Below are 14,656 nucleotides of genomic sequence, written 5' to 3' on the forward strand. Positions count from 1 at the left end.
CCAACATCCCAGGAAGCAAATGGGGGTTCAAACAGGCCAGTATCCAGATACTCTCCATAGGGGTGGAGTTCAGGAACAAGAACAGATTTTTTAACTGCTTTAATGTAGTGTGCGATCCTACCTATAGCAGGATCCACATAAGCTTTGGATTGGGGCAAAAAACCTGGAGATTGAACAACATCATTATAAACATCAATAGGGAGTGTTTTATTCTGATGCTTGCGCTTTTTAGTTTTTCCCTTTTTTGCAACTTTGCATGTCTGCTGTTTAAAACCTGAAGTGGCAACAGACACATTGAACTGATTGTCATACTGAAAGGTTTTGCATGGAAGGGAAAGATCAGCTGACCTATCAGCAGCTACACACTCAATCAGAGCAGGTGGCAAGCCAGGCAGTTTAAACCAGTGAGAGAATATCACTGCAAGAAACTGATACAGATTATCATTCCAGGAATTGATTTTTAACAGATCATATGCCCAGGTGAACAAATCGTCTTTTAAGAGCACATAGGCAAACAGAAGAGCCGACGTGGACGGATCAGAAATCTGAAAGGTGGAATTCAGACAAAACCTCACACATTCAAAAAGAAATTCCGCCTTGGTCTCTGAATTTAGCCTTTTAAAGCTCTTAAAGACACAGGACCCAAACTCAACAAAATCGTACAAATCAGAAATTCCGTCTACACTGGGGTTTTGGGTTGGGCTGTTCATACTGTAACGATTGTGGAACTTTCTCCGTGAGCAGCGCACAACGCGTGCGCTGATACGGCGGAAATCCTCCACAAGCGTATAATTGCAGGCACCCAGCAAAAGGTGCTACGCACCCGTAGAGGGAAATTCCTGTCGGCAGATGGCGCTGGGGAGTGCAGAGGAATCAATCCTCTGTACCTCCACAAATGCCAGGCAGGAATTGTACGAAGCGCAGAACGCAATCGCAAGAGAAGCGATTGCAAATGAGAACGAGCAAAGGGACAGGTTGTGTGTGTGTGTGCGCCAATCTAGTCGCCACCCCGGGACCGCGCACACACAACAGCAGATACGAAACAGAAACGCGATTGCGAGAGGTGCGATCGCCAGAAGTGACACAAGGCTACAGCAAGGCGGAGCACGAGAGTAGCAAAGGCACAGCAAATCATACAATGAGGAGATACGGAAAATAACAAACGCTAGCTAACCGCGAACACCGCACTCATTCGCAACAGTGCACGCGGTTATGCGCGGTCTCCACGTGATAAGCACAATAGAGACAAGCACGCCTAACTAACCATCGACAGACAAACATGAAACAGAGGACGCGAACGCTTGCTTAACGGTTACCTCACCGATCCTCCAGCAAGCATCCGTAGCAGACAAGACAGACACACGAGAACAGGAACAAGTGAGAGACAAGATCCACAGCACTAGCGAAAAGAGACTAGTGCGATCCAGATACAGAGTAGCAGAACAGAAGGATCCACAGCGCTAGCGAAAAGTGGCTAGCGCGATCCCAGGAGACAGAACAGAAGGATCCACAACGCTAGCAAAAAGTGGCTAGCGCGATCCAAAGAGACAGATCAGAAGAGATAGCTGGTAGCAACCGCTGCACCAGCTATACTCCAAGAACAGAGATCAGAACCATTTCCTGTGGACCACCGTTGGGACAGGACAATGGCAACAGAACAAACAAACAGATAAACAATCCTAACTGCACTAGGGAAAACCTGCCTAGCGCAGATTCAGGAATTACTCTAAGCTGATCTTCAAACAGAGAGTAAGGCTGACACCCCAGAGTGTTTCACAGGAAGACTCATTATGAACAGCGAAGCATTGTGGGAAAGACATAGTACTTATAGTACACGCCTCCAATGAATGTGGCCAGGCAATTTGCATGACAACGTATGCAAATTCCTCAGCAAGCACAAGCTGCAAAACTGACAGAAGCTCTTCTTCCCAGAGTCCTGCAGCATGCAAACCTACACAATGGTCAAAAAGCTGCCTGCCTGCACAGGCAGCTGAGCAAATCATCACAAGTGTTATCTAGGATTTTGTAGGATGAAGAGTGCAGAGACTTATTTTCATGGCATAGGGACAGCAAGCAGTTAAAATAGTACAAAGTTAATATATCAAATGTTTTAACTGAGAAATATTATTGTTTTATGAAAAACACTTGCTCAACTTTTTGAACTTGAAATCTTAAAATGTTTTGAAAAGGGGCAACAAAAGGCTTGAAAAGTTGAGTTAAAATTAGCGCACTGACCCGCATGTAACAAAAATAGAAGTGCTACAACCTACATTTGAAATAATGAATGGCTGGTAAAGGTTAAAACAGGCCAAAAACACATCAATTTCTACTGGCAAATTCAATCATTTGATGGTATTTGGTGGTTATCTATGACACAACGAGCCAAATCAATCATCATTTTGATCAATTTGCAGCAAAAATCTATAGACTGAATGGTACATTTCAATCAATCGGACATGGAGTCAGAGCACCAGCAGAACAACAGCCCATAGCATTGAACAGTGCAACGCTGCAGTTGGATAGATTTTTTTAATAGATATCATGGTGAAATCTACTGTATTGAAAATCTGTGTGCTGTGTATGGGGGGATTTGAACCCTCACTGAAAGGATTCAGATCAGAGAGGGATTGATCTGATTGCCACATTGGGTGACAAGCTACACATGTATGGCCACCTTTTGAGGGCATATGTAAGGAAAATGATCAAATACATAGAGACATCATCAGATTATGCCATCTGCATTTAATAAACATAATTTTGATTTGACATCACTTTACTGCTATTGACTGCAGAACTGATCACACTAACCTTCTGGACTTAATACAGACCATGCAGTGGATATACAAACTTTATTTTACAATTCTTACAGAACTCATATTCTTTACTAACATTTCTAAATGGAAAAATTAGAGCTGTAAAAAAAAGTCTTGATCACAGATGCCTTTTTATAATGTAGATAAATAGGCAGTGTAACATTGTGAGCATAATTCTGATAGCTTATCTCTTACTGTCGGCGGCCCTTGGAGATGTCTCTATTGCAATGTATTGGGGAAATTTCGGAGATAGGAACAGGAAGCTGAAGTAATTTATAGAATATATTCATTATATGGAAGCAGCCATTTATTTTAAACTACATCTTCTGGCACTCTGGCTTATCTGTATTTGACTGCACTTCAGACCAGATCTCATGACCATCATATCGAGACATCTATAAATACAGCAGACAGACGCCACAGAGAGCCATCTATATGGTTGTAGCGCTATGTGATTCCATGCACTTCTTCTGCCAACACAATATCTACAAGCCATTTGTCATTGTTGCCATTTGTCAACACAGAGACAATTACGCAAAGCATAATGTACTTTATATCAGCTTCAGAGACACAGTTTCCAATCGTTATCCCAGCTTCCGAGGAGGAGACTGTTTTTCATGAGATAACTAAATGCCCGACATCTAAAAGCTAGGCATAGTCGCCTGTCTAAATATTTCCCAGCTGATGATATTTCATTAATTTTCTCTTCTACAGTCATTGGTGGCTACTCCTGCACATAGTAAGAGATTAGACAGTCACTCATATCAGATAGCCTAAAGGAGCTTGGAATAATTGTGAAAGTGCTCAGTAGATCCTTCTCCAGTCATTTATTGCCATAGCCAGTGTGTGGGTCTGAGCTACTGCCTAATTCCTGAACTTGGCAGACATGACCCTGAATTTCCCATGTGACTCCCAAACTATCTAAACAAGGCTACACTTCTGTAGTATTTTGCAGATTTACCATATGTGTCTGTCTTTTTTTAGAAGTAGACAAAATAACAGTAATGCTTATATTTTATAAAGGGTTTTCCATACGCTGTAATGTACTGCTGCCTCATTCAGCTTCCAGTCTGGTGAGTAATTTTACATTTGACTCACTTGGAACTTAAATCATGCAGATTTTTTTTTTTTAAAGAGATGTATTCCGTCTTTTATTTTGTGCATTTTATTATTTTGATTCTCTTTGTGCAGCCAGGGGCCACACATTTAGAGGTCCAATGATGTGTTTTTTTATCCAGATGGAGAACTAGCTACAATGATTGGGTCTGTGTCTCTTAGCATTAAAAAACTGCAAGGAAACTATGTAAACTCCTCTAACCTGCTCAAAAGGACCTGATACACGACACCATCTTACTATTTTGCCAAGTCTTGATTGTGGTGGGATGGAGATTTTGCAGTTTTTCTTTAAATGCAGGATTAACTGGGAGGTTTGAGTGAGCGCTGTATATCTCAGTTTTACTTGGGTAACATTAAAGTATGTACATTTTTTAAATGAAAGACCGCTTCACCACACCCACATTTTGCTAAAATAATCCCATTCTAACATTAACTATACAGCTGTAAGACAAACAGACAGAATGTCAATGCCAAAAGATATGTCTTATGAAATGTATTTCTATGAATATGTCCACTGAGATTGCCTATATGCCCATGCTCAATCCTATGGAATAGCAGAAGGAGAGAACCAAGAGATGTCCACAACAGCAGTCCATCTTGGGGGAACGTAGCAGGAAAGGACTAGAAAAGTTATCATACTGGAGATAATATTCGGAGGTCTGTAAGTAACTTAAAATCCAACTCCAACTTTTGTCAATGGAAAAAAAATCAATCCTCTGCAGGTCAACTCTATACATTGAAAGGACAAACACAAAATGCTACATGCAGTCGTAGCTAAAAATTACCGGGAGACACAGCTTATTGAAATCAATAGGTTGCCATCCCATTTACATGCGTGGAAAAAATCAGATGGCATGCTGCATTTAAACACATCACCCTCCGAATCGGGCCCTAAAGGTCCTTTTACACTTAATGTGTTTTTTTGTACCACTGTTTTTTATTAGCTTCAAACATGCAATCAGAGAAGAATACATCATCTGTTCCAGCATGAAACACCAAATGTGCAAACTAGCATAATGAATAAGAATGGCCATACAGAGACAATAAGTCTTAGCAGGTCAAAAGGCCTAAAAGGCATATAGACAACTTATAGTCAAAGACATACAGTAATTGTAAGAAAAGACCCGCATTATAAATTGTCCTTGAACAAAGAATAGGGAGAGTCCAGTATGGGTGAACGCTGTGGAAGTGTCCATATTAAAGCAAAGAAGACCTTGAAGTAGCCTCTAAATGTTGCTGGAAATAACAAAAAACAAAAGCACCAACAAAGAGAGAGACCAGCCGAGGTGTACACTTAAAGGACTACTGTAGGGGGGTAGGGATGAAAAGAGTTGAACTGACCTGGGGCTTCTAATGGTCCCCCGCAGACATCCTGTGCCTGCACAGCCACTCACCGATGCTCCTGTCCCCACCACCGGTTCACTTCTGGAATTTGCGACTTTAATGTCGCAAACCTGCGCAGTACGCTCCCAGTGATGTCAGCAAGAACGAGGATGCAGTCACACAGGTGCAGTGGTTTGCGACAATTAAAGTTGCAAACTCCAGGAAGCCCCCAGAGCAGCCGTTGCTAAGCGACGGGGGGCATGACATGGGCGGAGAATAGAGGCCTGGGGGCAGGAGCTGATAGGCCGGACAGGTAAAGGTGGGCCAGGAGGCGGGGCAGGGCAGCCAGGTAATGTTAAAACAGGGGCAACAAAGGGAAACTTCCTCTTTAAATTTGAACTCCAGAGCGACACGCTGGATCCATGGTCGGTGAGTGGTTTTTAACTTAGGGTTTCTGGGTTAGCTTCACAGTAGCGGCAGAGGGGTTTTCATACCTGCGTAGCCAGTTATGCTACCTTTTCCCCAGCTAGGCCCTGGGGGGTTTGCACAACAAATAATTGCATATTGGTCTGCTGCTGTATTATACTTTCCTCAGCCAGGCCCTCAGGGGCTTTGTTTTAGGCTGGGAACACACCATGTGATTTTGCTTGCTAGATGGTTTGAGCGATAGGAGAGTCGATTGTAAAGTCTATCAGATGGTAGATCTGCTGCAGGATCTCGTTGTGTGTTCCCACCATAACACAGGAGTGAACATTTGCCTGTTTTCTGTAACAATGGAATCCTCACTGCAGCTGCTGGTGGAGAGCTCAGGCTGTAGGGGGAGGGGTGGGTGCTGGAACAACCTAACTCACCTCCCAAAGGCCCTGTCTGTATAGAACAATGAGGAAAAAGAATCAGTTGAGTTACACAGAGCAGGACCCCAGGGCAAAAGGTTTCAATCCCTAGATAAAGTGATTAGCATTTATTCTAGTGGAAGGAGGAAGTTTTTAAGCAGAATCATGTAAATTGTTAGCTAATTAATTATGTTTACTGTTGAGCTATGTTAGAGCTTGGAGTGCTCAGTTGGTAAGCATCAGACTTTTCATCTGAGGGTCTAGGATTCAAGTCCCTGTTCAGACAATGGCTTTCTTGCTTTAGATCAGCATAAAAGCATCTTTTAGGCAGAATTAGGGAGCAGGCAGAGGTTTCCAGTATAAGATAGTACAGGGGCTTACAAGTATAGGCGGAGGTCAGGTATATAGCAAAACCACGCAATCGTTTGGTAAATCAATGGCTTCATATAGAACAGACACATGGACACAGTTTCCTAGGTAAGTGGGTAGCTGTTCCTTTAGGTTATCTAATAAATCAGGAGAATGCCCTGGATTGACTAGCAACATAGCAAGGATAGGGAAGTTTCACATTACTGTTGCTGCAGTAAGGCATATGTATATTTAATATTTACTCCGTATATCATAAATCAAGAATCTTCTTCTTTACACAGAGTGGCAAGTTGCAATCTAGTCTGCTCTTTCCCACTGAGCTAAAATACAGTTTGCCTTTCTTTGTACTTGTGATCCATTCTTAAATGCACATCCATTTACAATCGACCAGCTGTTATTTAATTGAACACAAATTGGCACAGCGTATGACTACCCCAGCTGTACCACAGGAAGGGTTACATACCAGCTATTGGCCAGGCATATGGGAGGTTCAAGGGCTCATACACATGTACCAACAATTGGTCCAACTATCTTCCGAGCTTGTTTGTTGGAAGATAAATTGGGCGTATGTATGGCTGGCAAACAGCCAGATGACCAACTGATATGAGACCGTTTGCCAGTTCCAACCAGTGGATCAATCTGCCCAATTAGCATGCAGGTTGGAACGGGTGTGCGAGTCTTTTGAACAACTTTGTTGTTTTTTGTAGGCAGGCATGTTGTGCAGTTTGTCATTGGACTGGCACGCATAGGATTTAAGTGAGATGGTCGTTTGGTTGGCTGGCGTGGGTATAGAAGTTTGTCAGGTAAACAACTTGTTGCATGTTAGAGCAAAATGGGTCTATGGCAAGAAGTAACATAGAAGTAACTTTTCTCCAGTTGAAAAGACTGTATATTACCTCCATTTCAAACTCAGCACAGGATGGAGGAAAGATAGCCAGCCATGTGGGTTTACTACAGTGAGGGGGGGGGGAGGGATGTTACCCAGTGGGGGAGCAAAGCTATATCCTTCAGAGACAACAGCCCCCTCCCCTTCCGGTGTAAATAGATATTGTTCACTGAAGCGGTTATCAACTCAAGCTAGGATTGAGTGTAAATTTGTGCTTTAAAAAAAAAAAAAACTGCATGTACTTTTAATCTTTAAACGCCTTTATCAGACCCCCGCCCTGCACCCGCCCTTAGTGGGTCCTATTCGGTTTGGAAACCCCACCAATACCATCTGTCCCCTATACTAACTAGTGGAGTCTGTTAATTCGCATGATATTGCATCTTATACCCCGTTTGCCTGTATAACCTTGTTTTATTGCCTAGCACTGCATAATAGGTTGGCGCTTAATAAAAACAATACGTAATAATAATCTCCATCAGCTGAAACAATTACTCCCCCACTTCATGCCGGTTATTCTATTTGTACCATATAGTATATAGACTGATCCTTGCATTAAAGGTGCGATATACTCATCATTGGGCAATATTTACATATACAGTAAATGTGGTATATGCCTCAAAATGCTTTGGATCTGATAAGTGTGTGTGTGTGTGTGTGTGTGTGTGTGTGTGTGTGTGTGTGTGTGGGGGGGGGGGGGGGTAAGTTAGAAAGTACACAACCTTTAATGCACAAATGTGCAGAGCAAATATTATTGCAATTGTTCATAAGTTCACACTAATTCTGGGATCATTGCTAGAAGGAGGAGATTATCCTCTCTACTCCATCCCATCCCCCGCCACTAGTGGAAAAAAGAAGTGTACAGGATGGAGAGGTGAGAAAACACATGGCCTTATTGGGAGGGTACCTGGGCCAGGAATTCCTTTCCACACAGAAATGATTGGGGTGGGTGTGTATATATGTGTATGTGTGTATATTTAAATAATAAGGAGCAAATTATCAATGATAATGACAGTAATGATGACAATGGTTATGATGATTGTTACTGTTAATGTTATTGTTATTACTATTATTGCTATTATTATTATGATACATAAGCATAGATAATACACGATGTGTACCGGTACCTTGATTTATGCACTCAATTGAAATGTAGAGCACTATATAAGTCTTGTATAAGGTTAGCTAAATATACCTTTGGTTACAGTCCTTGTAATGCAGTTAGATTCAGGCAACCCTAAACATACAGTTATTTATACAGTGAACCTGCACTGACGTTGAACAGGATTACACTTAAAATGGACCTGAACTCTTGCACAGGAAAAGAGAAAAACATGGATACATACACCCTGTGTGTATTTAGAGAGATTAGCCTGACGAATCCCCCTCACTCGTGTCTATCACAAGTGGTTAATTAATGTAGATCACAAGTTATAATACAATCTCTTCCCAGGGTCACCTGACTGCCACGGCAGGTAGGGCAGGTAGGCTCATTTGAAAGCACGTGCTGTTAACAGTATGTCTGCATCCATGAAAGCAGGAAGTAGACACACTGCAGATTCATTGCTGGTGCTGTATTAGCTGTAACAAAGATATGTTTTTTCTGAAAAGGGTATTGGGCTGTTGCTTATCTTTTAGAGCAGAGAGGACGTTCTGAGTTCAGGTACGTTTTGGTTATCTAAATCAGATAGAGTATTCAGTATAGAGACTGATCGGGGCATAGTATATGTTATATCGTATTTCCAATATAGGAGCACTTTGCGGAGTGGCTGAATGCGGAGAGTAAACAAAGCCATAGCAAATTCATCTGCCCTGTAAGGTTTGGTCTGCTGCCGCTAACCAGTTGTAACAGCAAGGACGGCGGGTCCTTAACAATGGCGGCTGGACTGAGTATGGCTGTGGCGGGACTAGCGTCCTGGCTTAGGAGCAGTTGGTGTACCCACCAAGCTAGAAAAACTGTGGCTGGTGGCTGGTACGGTGGTTTATTGAGATCTCTGAATAATGGAGACATGGACTCATATCATTTTACACAAAATGTATTATGCAAATGTTTGAGTTTCTGCCTTAATTTTTCAGGTGCCATTCAGGAACGCCTCTGTGGAACTGGCAGCTCAGGAAGCGCATTGGGAGGGCAACTTGTGGAGCAGAGAGCTCAGTGGCCACACACAGTGGCTGGATAGTGTACTGGTTGAGGGCTCTGCCGCTGACACAGGTGATTTGGGTTCAATCTAAGTAATGAGACCTTGAGGAAGGCTCGAGGAGTCAAACAGATTTAAGACCTATGTATGATCTCATTGGGCGGAGCATTAGCATGGCTGGCCCTGTCATTTTGAACAGCATATAATAGAAAATGTGCTGGATTTTTATTTTTTTATTTTTTAATTAATGAAGCTTCTTGGTTCTCCCTTCATTCTCAAACCAATCCCAACCCTTTCCCCCCCCCCTCTCCCTCCCGCACAGGCAGAACAAAAAAATAAAATAAATTTGGATTATGGGACACTCGTACATAGTGCGGGCGGAATGGAGAGCGTCAGCGTATGGTTGGGGAGGGGAACTTGGGCAGGACTCAGGTAACGTGGAGGTGCGTTGGTTCGGACACTCGGGCCTCACATTTGACTGGTTTGTAGTAAATTTTGTAGGATAGTGTGTCTAGGGGGGGTCCACCTGATAAATTGATGGTGCATGTCGGGTGGTCTCCCATGCACAGCCTGATAGATGAGGGCAGCATGGTGGCACAATGAATATCACTCTAGCCCTGCAGCACTGCGTCCTCGGTTCGAATCCCAGAATACTATCTGCACGACGTTTGTACGTTTTCATAAAAATTATTTAGGAGAACGTGGGAACTGTTCCCCAACTTAATGGTTATTGGGTCCGAGATGGTTCCAAGGTTTCAATGGCAGCCCCCAATAGAACACGTGAAAATATACAGAGCAGGAATTAAAATAAACAGAGCCATAGCAAAATGCATTTGCCTAAGGGGGATAATTGCGGTACGTCACAAGTTACTGGAGAAAGATGCTGGTTATTTTCAGAAGGACAGGTAACATTTAAATGACTGAGTGCGACATCTTTTTTGTTTGGGCTCAAGGAGGCCCTGGAAGCAGCCCTAGAGGAGGTGGGGGCATTCGGGGTTGAAAGGTCAACCCCGAATTGCGTGGCGGGTCCTTGACAATGCCGGCTGGACTGATTATGGCTGTGGCGGGACTTGTGTCCTGGCTAATGAGCAGTTGGTGTACCCACCGAGCTAGAAAAACTGCGGCTGGTGGCTGGTACGGTGGTTATTGTTATCTATAAATAATAAAGAAGCATTGTCATGGACTCTTATGATATCATTTTACATGGAAAGTATTATGCAAATATTTTGTTATGAATTATAAGTGTACTAATAAAGCTGTGGCCTTTTAATGCCAATGGTTGTCACAGTCTCTTTGTTAGTACTTCTGGCCTCGTATGGGGCCTGCCCAGGTCAAGATGTGAACCGCTGGCGGGGATCGGAGAATCATTTAGTCACGGCCCGTGCACATGATTTCTGCAGGGGACCATTGGAAGCCCCAGGTAAGTTCAAATCTTTTTCCCCCTGCCCCCCTTACAGTATGTGTTTAAGGGCGTTGCTATGCATTGCAGTTTAATGCATGTTTTTTCTTCATAGCAGTGCGTTGTGAAAAAGTTTCAGTTTTCAGTATAAAGTGTGAAAGGGGCCATAGGAAAATATGGACACTGGACTGCATATCAGTTGTCCTTTCAGTTACAACTGACAGCAATTGATATAGTGTAAAAGGAACCCAAAAGTAAAAATTCTTTCTACATCGATTTTCTGTTTAAAAATTAAGTTAAAATATTGGATGAACTTAATTCTGAGAGAAATTTTCTAAAACCAATATAAATCCTCACCAGAAAAAAAAAAGTGCCAGTGAAAGCTTTGACATATACAGTACACCAGCAAAATTTTTGCATAGAAAACAAAACAAAACACAACAGCTTTTTACGCAATGACTGGAGTAGTGGAAGATCTTTAGTAGCAGTAAATGGATCTGAGCCTACCTAGTGTAAGCAGGAAAAGTATTTTTGTGGTCTCCAACTTCTGTCAACAGCAAGCTGGGCACCAGCCTTCTGTACACAGGCTTAAAAGACAAAGCAAGGCATAATAATAGCAGCGTGAAGTCACACTGTCTTGAAACAATAGGGCATGTGAGGTAAAGCTGTGCAGCAAAGCAATGACATTTCTACTAAGTGAAGTGGTTATATAGCTAAATAAAATGAAAGTGACACCACAGCCTTATTAAATACTCCAAAAATGTATTTCCATACATCAGAAGTAGAGTACCCTAGAGGTTATGACTGATAGCAATTATTTAGGAGAAATACAAAATCACAGGAAATATGGATCAATCTGAGGAACATGAGAGGCAGTCCCAGGACAGGTCACCAGGACATTCCTGCACAGTAACGCAGTCCCTGCGGTAATGAGAGGATTAAGTGCGAGAGTATGGACTGTTCTGAACATCACACATATAGTCTGCAGATAAAAGCATTGGTTTCTCAAACTTCCTTTTAGTCATGACAGAGTGTAGACAGAGCGGATGTCTACTAAGACTGATGTCAAAATGACTCAAGGTTCTTGGTGTCCTGAGTTAACATTACTAAGCTTGTATAAACACATCCTCGCATTAAGTGGACATTAGTTTATATGAAAACGATCACGCCATAATTAACAGTAACAAGCAGTACAACATCTACATAAAGAAAGAATGTTACAATTCTCTCTCCGCTGATTATTCCACAGTGTCTGGATATGTTTAACTAATACAAACTGATACACGTTCAGCAGGCAATTATGCACCGCAACGTTCTAATGGCAGCAGAAACAGATATACTCAGTTGAATTTGAGCTGCTGCCATAGAAGTGACTGGCCCATCATCTCCACAGAGCTGTGAGTATGCCCAAGTGGTCTCTGGCAGCAAGTGGATAACAGATCTACGCATAAAGCTGATACTCTTCTCTCTGTGTGTATGTGTACAGAATTGTGTATACTTTGGTATCACTGGCTTCACACAACAATGCCCTATGTTGTATTCCATTCAAGATACACTTAGCCAGATGGATAAATATCGAAGGAATGGAAAAACAGTGATGCGGAGAGAAAACACCATTCAGATACCGTCTCTGATTTTGCTTCAGTTAGAACAATGGCAGCTGGGTGGTAATGCAGCAAAATTCTTTTTCTATTTTCTGGTATCCTGAGGTCTACCTTAAAGGAATCATCAGGCAAAAACAAAAAATCAGCGTTACTCATCTGGGGCTTTTTCCAGCCCCTTGCAGCTGACTGTCCCACGCCGACCGCTCCGCTTTCCACCACTGCCCCGGGCTCCCCGCATAGTGCAGAGGACGACCTCGAAGTCGTCCTTACTGCGCCTGCGTGAAATGCCGCTGTCAATCATGGCCACGTTGTCCACACACCACTGTGCAGGCACAGAACTACTGCGCCTGCGCTTCGCACAACGTGGCCATGATTGACAGCGGCGCTTCATGCAGGCGCAGTAAGGATGACCTCGAGGTCATCCTCTGCACTATGCGGGGAGCCCGGGGCGGTAGCGGAGAGCGGATCGGTCGGCGTGGGACAGTCAGCTGCAAGGGGCTGGAGAAAGCCCCAGGTGAGTAACGCTGATTTTTTTATCTTTCATTTAACCTCCCTGGCGGAATGATTATTTCCAGATTTTAAGGTCTTTTCTGAACATTTCAGACACTAAAATCAGGAAATAATCATGCTGCCAGAAAGCCAGCAGCCCCTGCACTCACTCACCTCCCAGGGCTCCAGTGCTGCAATTTTACCTCCGTCCTCTGGGTGGCAATGTGACACTTTGGTGAGATCAATGGCGGCGATCTCACCAGAGTGATTCAGAGCCTCCGAGGACAGGAAGAAAAACGGCTACCGACGTCTGGATCCCCCGGGAGGTGAGTAAAAGCTCCCACTGCCCTCCATTGACTTGCATGGAGCCTCCGGAGGCTAGCGACAAGCAAAATACAGAGTGGTTCCCATACACATACTGAGTTTCCTATTTGATTCCCTGCAGACTCCTTGATCGAATCGGACGGGCATCGATTCCTTTGAATGTTTAATTCTATTGGTTTTGACCAAAAATCTATTGAAAGTATCGATCGGACAGGACAGAAAATTTAGGTACATTGGGGATGGGGAAGGAGCAGTTGGCAATCGCTGGGCCATAGTATTGCATTGAATTGAACAGTGCAACACTGCAGTTCAATCCAAAATTGATGCGCTGTGTGTGGTAGGAATCAATTCCTTCTGAATCTATTCCTTTCTGAAAGGAATTGATCATTTTGGAACATTGTGAAATCTATAAGAGTATAAGAGGATGGCCATCTTAAAGGATGTCAGAGCTGAAAGACTCTGGTAAAAATTTAAAGTGCAGTGGGGTTTTAGCAAATATATTCCGTGCCTCCCATTCCCCTCTGTCACTTACCGTTCTCCTATAGAGCGCCACGCATGTGCAGTATGTTTGTTCTGCTCCCCTGTGGCTGCGTAGAGTGATGTCACAGGACAGGAGCGCGATCGCTCCCCCCACATCTCCACTCAGCATGTGATGATCACTGCAAAGGTGCGTGCATGCCAGGACGCAGGAGTGGGGGGGAGCGAGCGCACTCCTGTTTTGTGACATCACTGTGCGGCCACAGGGGAGCAGAATGAAGTTTGGAGTCGTCAAGATAATAACGAGAGGTGCGGTATTTGCTTATACCCCCCTACCCACTGCACCATAAATAATTACTTAAGGGTTTGAACTTTTTTAAAATGCATGTGAAAAGGGTATATTACTAATATTTTTAAATTATAAGCTTGTAAATAGTGATGGACGCAAAACTGAAAAAATGCACCTTTATTTCCAAATAAAATATTGGCACCATACATCGTGATAGGAACATAATTTAAAAGGTGTATCCGGGACAAATGGGCAAATAAAATACATGGGTTTTAATTATGGTAGCATGTATTATTTTAAAACTATAACGGCCGAAAACTGAGAAATAATTATTTTTTTCCATTTTTTTTTATATTCCTGTTAAAATGCATTTAGAAAAAAATAATTCTTAGCAAAATGTACCACCAAAAGAAAGCCTAATTGGTGGTGGAAAAAACAAGATATAGATCAATTCATTGTGATTAAGTTATTGGCAAATAAATGAGAGGTGAAAATTGCTCGGATGCATAAGGTGAAAAACAACAGAAGGCTGAAGTGATTAAGTAAATTTGAACTAAAATTGATGTTTTGGTAAGTAATAGACAACCAATTATTCTAAA

At 42.7% G+C, this 14,656-nt stretch overlaps 1 protein-coding gene across 4 annotated transcripts in view; it reads right to left on the reverse strand.

Annotated features, from left to right (window-relative positions):
• Positions 1–14,656, reverse strand: part of ADAMTSL3 (ADAMTS like 3) — a 697,881-nt gene that overhangs the window by 554,348 nt on the left and 128,877 nt on the right. The gene's annotated exons all lie outside the window — the stretch shown is intronic.

This window comes from Hyperolius riggenbachi, chromosome 3 (assembly GCF_040937935.1).
Source record: "Hyperolius riggenbachi isolate aHypRig1 chromosome 3, aHypRig1.pri, whole genome shotgun sequence".
NCBI lineage: Eukaryota > Metazoa > Chordata > Amphibia > Anura > Hyperoliidae > Hyperolius > Hyperolius riggenbachi.